Below are 7,539 nucleotides of genomic sequence, written 5' to 3'. Positions count from 1 at the left end.
GCCTGGATCCACAGATGGTGAAAATTGGGGTGGGTGGCTCAGCTGAAAGCAGTGCACTCATTCTCACTTGCCTCAGCTGCAGATGTGGCCATTTGTTCCCAACTATGGATTTTTTCAAGGTAAATATTATCTTTAGCTTTTCCAATAACTACATTTATTGGACCATATGTCAACACCTCACGTGTCAAACAAAACGCTGCCCAATCTTGCATTCAGATCGTTGGCAAAGCCTTTCACAATGCCAGACAGACTCAAGAAAAGCTTGCTGGTAGGGCTGCACAGGTAAGGGTTTTTTGGCTCAGCAGCCAAATGCCTACATCAGGGCCCTGCCACTAAACGAGATGTTGCAAGGAGTACTGGCAATCACAGCACTCCTGAAAATGTTGTCCAGCAGAGACCAGCTTTTTTGCCGGAATGAAGCAGTACAGGAGCAGAATTCAGTGTCATTTCAGAGGCAACAGCCAGAGTAAACACAGGGGTGAAGCATGTTAAATGCAATTTTAGACTAAAATAATTACATGATTCAAATGCAGTGAGATTTTTGCAGACTGACTAAAAGCTCATGCACACATAAAATGGGAGTGTGCATGTAAAAAGTTTTTCTTTCCTCCCTTGCAAACATTTCCATGCTCCCCCCCATCAGTGAATTTGTCCCATCAGAGATTTCAGACCTGAGCTGAAAAAAATCCAAGTATGAACGGCATGTAGTGTACTTGCAGAAAGGTTTCCAACATGACAAACTAGCAGCTCCCCAGGCAACCAGGAGTTATAACAATTCACTGGCACCGTTCAGTTACATGATTAAGTCAACCTGCTGTTAGGGATTCCTTGTATTGTTTTCCTTCCAGAGGCCAGACAGTTACGAAAAGCATCACAAGAAGTACCAGCGAAAGCTTTGTCCAAGTGGGCTGTCAAAGCAGGTAGGACTGATTTACAACCAGCTTGAATCAAAGCCATTTTTGCCTACAGTATTCAGAAGGGCCCAGAGTCAAACCAGAGGACAACTCTGCAAGCCAGAGCAGCGCGCTGGGTATCAGCATCTCACTTCACGCTGCTCTTGAAGCCCAAACACTCAAAGAAAATAATATTCTGAATGTCTCTGCTGACCTGGCAAGAACCAAGATCCTGCATCCCAAGATGTCAAAGTCCAACACACCTGGGCTGATGGTTCAAAGCTGAGCCCTGCAGGGCACTTGCAGCTCAGTGTCAACACCAGTGGCACTGGGTGAGTCTGGAGGAGCAGAGCTGCCCAGCTCACTGGAACAGCTCTTCCCAGAAAGTGCCAAATTCCCTTTCCAGGTTGTGGCAATTGGGAAAAAATCTCCCACCAACTATTTCAGGGCTTACCCCTTCTTTCCACCCCCTTTTTAATGCATTCATTCAGTTCCCTTCCTTACCGTTGGGTTGACCCAATGATCAAGGCCAAGATCTATTCCGATAACCGATTTCTGCACAAATGGCATTTGCAGATCTAGTCTCTAAAACCGATGCATTCTAGTACCTTCCATGACACTATTACTCCTCAAAATTCCCAGGTTTTGGTGCTCATCTGGGATTTAAAAGACAAACATCTCCTGCATCAAACTGAAAGCCCTCTTAGAACTGGTCAATATACTTAAGACCGTGCAATCCAACCCCCGTCAACACTGAATTCAAACCAGGTTGGTTGGGGCTCTGCCCAGGTGGGTCTCAAAGACCTGCTGCAGTGCTCGACCTGCTCCAGCCTAGTTCTACCCATAAATTACACAGGGGACAGTCCTAGTCCTAGTGTTTCCAACTGAAAGCCACAGATGTTGGGCACTAAGCATCTTACTGGGAAGTGTCTTCAAAACCTGATGACAAGTGGTAACTCTTCCCTGGGGTTCAACTCTGGCTGTTTCTCCTGATGAGACATCAGCACTAAGCCATCCGTTCCCCCCAAACCCAGCAGCTCAGTCTGCAATTGCCTCCCACATGTGCTCTGCCACCTCAGAGCCCCCCAAACAAGCTCCAAAACCTCCAAAAAGAGCTCACCGGTGCTTGCTGGAGCACATGCAGGGGAGCAGAGGCAGAAACCCCACCTCCAGTAAGCAGCGATTGAGAGGCTCTCCAAGCACAACTCCAAGTCATTGCATCCACCTGCTGCCCTCTCACGCCACTCAGCCCATCGTCTGTGGACTGAAAGCTCTGATAAGCCGCACAAGGGTTTGTTCTGGATAGCAATGACTCTGGGAAAATGTAAAGTGCTAGGTTTTTTACTCTTATTGAACTGTTTGAAAAATCTTGGGCAGAGGGAGCCAACTGCTATGCCCGTATTCTTTCAATTCTTGTTTCTCTCTCTGCATTCAGTGGCTTTAAAAGACCATGCTGTAGCTGTTAAAACAATTATTTCAGCAAAGTCGGTGCCAGAAGAAAACAAAAAATGAGCTCTCTAACCACAGATGGAGGTTTCTAGTGCTCAGCTCTAGGCACCCGGCCGAATGAAGCCTTCAATATATGTTGACTTAAATACTGCGCACTCCCACCAGAGCAGTCAAATAACTTCAGTGGCTGACTATTACATAAACTGAATAATCAGAGGGCAAGAACTGCTCTACCTGCCATGAAGGCAACCAAAACAAGGTAAATTAGAGCACTGCCCTAGGGGAAAGAATAACTCCATTACTCTAGAAGTTGTCACGGACTTTATGAAAAATCCATGAGGCTAAAATTAAAATCCCACATACAGTTTTCCCCCCTCACATTCTTATTAAGTGTGCAAAATGCAATCTGATTGACTGTGGAAGTGCCATCAATCCCCTATAAGCAGGCCCCAGACTTCCGAATCTCTATGACTCAAGATTTGACAAAACGAAGATATGAAATTTCATAGTCCCTGAAGCTGCACAAAACTGGAGAACTTGACAGCAGTCGTCAGGGGTACGGTTTTGATTTAACGGGATTATGCACCTACTCTGCCCTGCCGAAAATGACTGCACACGTTGCAGGGCAAAGCAAGGTCCTACAGCTTCCAACTCCAGCCCCAACCACCAGTGCTACCACCGCTCAGCATGCCGAGCCAAACGCCTTGCAGAGTGCACAGTTCGGTGCCTCACGGACACGCATCCACACGACAGAAGCTGTTTTGGTGACTGGCATCACACGGCTCGCTGGCTGGCAAGAATCAGCAGAGGCCAAGGAGTGACTGGGAAGAGAGACTACGTCCCCCTCCAACCTCTGACAGGCCTGAGACACTGTAGGCAAGGCTGTCCTGAGCTGCTGGGACAGGCTGCTTTGGCGAAAGATCATCTCCATCCTCCTGCTCCCTTTTCATAGAATCACAGAATCGCTTAGGTTGGAAAAGCCCTTTAAGATCATCAGTTCCAGCTGTTCCCCTAACCCTGCCATCTCATCACTAAACCCTGGCCCTAAGCACCTCCTCTGCCCGGCTTTTAAATACCCCCAGGGATGGGGACTTGACCCCTTCCCTGGCCAGCCCCTTCCAGTGCCCACAGCCCTTGTGGGGAAGAAATTTTTCCCAATGTCCAATCTAAACTTGCTCTGGCACAACTTGAGGCCGTTTCCCCTCGTCCCATCGCCTGTTCTCTGGGAGCAGAGCCCAACCCCCCCCAGCTCCCCCCTCCTGTCAGGCAGTTGTAGGGAGTGATAAGGGCTCCCCTCAGCCTCCTCTGCTCCAGGATGAACACCCCCAGCTCCCCCAGCTGCTCCCCAGCAGCCTGGGGCTCCAGACCCCTCCCCAGCTCCCTTGCCCTTCTCTGGACACGCTCCAGCCCCTCCATGTCCTTCTGGGAGTGAGGAGCCCAACCCTGACCCCAGCATTCGAGGGGCGGCCTCACCAGTGCCCAGGACAGGGGCACAGTCCCTGCCCTGCTCCTGCTTTCCACACCAGTCCTGATACTGGCAGCACTAAAACAAATTCATAAATACTTTGTAACAGCATTGTTTTCTACAAACTGAGTTCCCGTACAGCACAGGGCTCCTGCAAGCAGCACCATAGCCAAGCCACTGACTGCAGGAGCTTGTCATCCCAGGGTCCTACCTGAACATCAAATTAAAAAGACCCCCACAAGAACTAGTTTATGTCAGGAGTTACACTGCTTAATAAGATGTGGTAACCCAAGTAAGCTAGCCTGGTTTTCACAACCAAAATACCTGGTCTGGCAATAGGAAAACAGGAGTTGCCATCCCAGGCTAGGCTACCGCTCTGCTTGCCATGATGCTCTGCCTCTAATGCGCTCCATCTTTGTTTAACAGGACATGTCTGCGAGTCTGACCATGGTCAACAAGTCTTAGGTACACTATGTGCACACTTACAAGCATTGCTGGATAGACACAATTCAATATATACTTACACTTTTGTGAAATATGGCCTATAGATGGGGATGGGAACACAAACCATAGACGTCAGGAACCTTGCAATGAAGAAATGCTGAATAAAACAGCTTTCAGAAGCTCTTCAAAAGCACCAGACAGCTAAAGAAACACTTGTTCACAATATGCCCTTTCCATCTCCCCTTCTCCGTTATTAAAAAAAAAGTTTCACTGCAAACCTGCTAAAATCTTGATTTCAAATACACCTCAGAGCAACAACTTCTCTTCTTGAAAACACTGTTCAATAGCTTTTCTGCTCTTGTGCACTGCACGTGCAAGTGGATAAAACCCCAAAATCGGTATTTCTCTAGAACTTTACAACTTGACAGCATTCATTCCTTCTAAACAGAGCAAAACTATGTTTCCTCCATATTCACTTTTCTCTTCAAGTCCCTCATTGTTCCTTAATCTACAACCATTCTTTAATAAAAAAAAAGCTAGAAAGATATAGCCTATGTTCACGTAACCTCATTTGTTAGAAGCATCCTAAGTATTTTCAGATCTCCCTTATGCATCCCCTACGTCATATGCAGCAGTCAAAGCTTGTCACATTGACCACAGCGCTGCCTGAATCCCAGTCCAAGCATTGGGTATTAATTTAAAATCCAGCAACTTGTAGGCCAGGTAACTTGCCCAACAGATTTGTTTTCTGTTACGGTGCCCGTTCTCCCAGGTAGGCACCTGAAGTTGATGTCAAGCTGAAACAGACTTCAGTGAAGGTGTTATCTCCTAGGTCCTGGCTACATTTTAGTAACACAAGGAATTTAAGACTCAGAAAATTATGCAGATACATAATCCCTGTGACTCCACGTGGCAAAGAATAACCAGTAATATACTTAAATCACTTCTCTGAATTAACAACTCATGGAGAGCAAGGAAGAGTCCCCTCCCCTCCCACCTCTCCCCAGGCTTGAGCAGACCCTGTGCAGAAGTTTCAGTCTTAAGCTTACGTCTCAGTATCAAACACACTCATTCAAAATTGAATTAAAATTCCCATGAAGAGAACAGAATCTTGGGAAAGGTAGGAGAAGCTATGTCAGACCGCGTGAGGACACCTCATCCCATTTTTGGTGTCTAGAAGACATCTCAAACTCCAGCCTAAGCCACCATTGCAACCAACTGAAAGAAGATGACAGCTCAAAAAGCACAGTCTGACTTTAGACACCTGTCTTTGCATAAACTAATCACCGCCTGGACATGCCTACCACGTGTAAGCAGAAATGAGCTGGACTAGTTCAGAATTAGAACGGTAACTTCACAAAATCCCCTAAATTAGGCAAAATGAAACCCACCTCTGCTCTCCCAGCCCAGACTCCTGCAATGCTGGTTCCTCTCCATGGCCTTTGCCTGTTGGGTTTCCAGCCCTTCCAGCAGAGCCAGACCTGGCTCCATTCCTGACCTGGAGCTCGGTTCAGCCTGCCAAAACCTGCCTGCGAGCAGAGCCTCTCTAACAGATGCACTACGGTCCCTGCCAGTCCCCCCAGCCACAGCCAGAGGGAACTGAATCACCTCTGCGGAGACCAAAGGGGATGAGGAGCCACCAGAAACTTCCCATATGCAGGCAGCCAGATGATCAGCTCAAAACTCTGTACGACTTTGAGAATGCTCTGAAAAAAATAAAGTCGTAAATATGTTTTTTAAATTCAGATCTCACTGCTCAGTGAGACAAAATAAGAAAAATATGCAAGCATTATGAGCCCTTACACTCCAGGCCAAGATGCAATCATCACTAGGTCTGAGGGGAAAGAAAAAAAAAAAAAAAGAAGAAAAACAAATATCCTACAAGCAAATGCACTATTGTCTGATCTGTGACTTTGACACATTTTTCTGAACATCCTGGTGCTGAGCACTGGTAGAGGTGAGACACCCAACTGCCCAGGAATTGCACAGTATGTTCCATGGATTTCACGTGTCCCCAGCACAGGGCAGTTCTGAGCCTTCAGCAGAGCCACCGGGCTCCAGTTTGCTGCAAGAGAAACATCGAACCCTGAACACAGCAAAGTCAGAGCTTAAATGAAAAGTTCCCGATTCTGCATGGCAGCACAAGTACTGCATATATTTGTATTTATATATACACACATTTCACAGATTATTTTTTTACTGTAAGCACTTTGCAGATCATCTTTAAAACATCACAGATACCACAGTAATGTGTTCAATATCCAAGTGTCCTGCTGGATAAACTTTTAAAAGCGAGAAATGCACCTGCTTGTAATCCTTGTGTTACAACAGTTCCCTCCCCCTTCCTCCTCAAAGTGAAAAAAAAAAGAAAATTGTAAAGCAGAGACAAGCCCAGCTGACATTAAAAGGATAACAGAGATGGGGACTGAAACCATACGGGCTAGGCAGAACTGCTGGCTGGAGATCCTGTATCCACTGGAAGGGAAAGCACCACCTCTATCGTTCAAGCCAAAAAGCGGAGCATTCTGAAGCCAAGAAATGAAGAGAATTAAGTGTTTCAGGCCAAATTTCCTCTCTGGGGTGAGTTACTGATGGTCTCTTTTTTTCCCCCGCCCTTTTAAATCCATGAAGGTGGGCAATATCCATCCAAGAGCCTGGCCCTGTATTTCCAAAACAGAAGTGCCACTCCTCCCAGTGCTCTGGAGCACTGTCACCCTGCGGCAGCATCACCACTTCCCACCTACCATCAGACACGCCAAGAGTCAGAACACGAAAAGTAAAAAAAAAAAAAAAAAAGAAAAAACAGGAACAATTTCTGCTGTTAATGCTCAATACTGAGATTATACTGAGGTCACGTAAATGGCATCACGCCGGTGGGCTGGCTGCGAGTACCGGTGGTGACTCAAAGCAGTTTAACAGCCTGCATGAAATTAATTCATTCCTTTGCCACGGGATTGGGTCTGCGGTGTCACAGCACTGGCCATGAGGCCCCAAGCCCATCCGTGGCTGACGGATTCTCCTGCTCTGGGGCTGCTGGGCTCCAAGCACATTTCTTCTGCTGCCAAAGCCTGTCTGCCATGGGGCACAGCCTCCCCAGAGTTGAACACGAGGAGCACATGGGTGCACAGCTGGGTGAACATCTAAAATACCTAAGCACCATTTCACTCTGTCTGGTCTCCTGGCCGTCAGTCCCAGCAGGGGATCTCAGTGCCGAGTAGGGAGATTATTCTTTTCCTCCATTTAAAGCAGCCATCTCTGCACTGGGAATGCAAAGGTTGCCGCTGCTCA

At 47.2% G+C, this 7,539-nt stretch overlaps 1 protein-coding gene across 1 annotated transcript in view; it reads right to left on the bottom strand.

Annotated features, from left to right (window-relative positions):
- Positions 1 to 7,539, bottom strand: part of EHMT1 (euchromatic histone lysine methyltransferase 1) — an 83,209-nt gene that overhangs the window by 60,357 nt on the left and 15,313 nt on the right. The window lies entirely within an intron of this gene.

The sequence above is a fragment of the Egretta garzetta genome, unplaced genomic scaffold (assembly GCF_000687185.1).
Source record: "Egretta garzetta isolate BGI_Z169 unplaced genomic scaffold, ASM68718v1 scaffold143, whole genome shotgun sequence".
Taxonomy (NCBI): domain Eukaryota; kingdom Metazoa; phylum Chordata; class Aves; order Pelecaniformes; family Ardeidae; genus Egretta; species Egretta garzetta.
The sequence above is the reverse complement of the archived record's forward strand: the minus strand, read 5'-3'. Positions and strand labels throughout refer to the sequence as shown.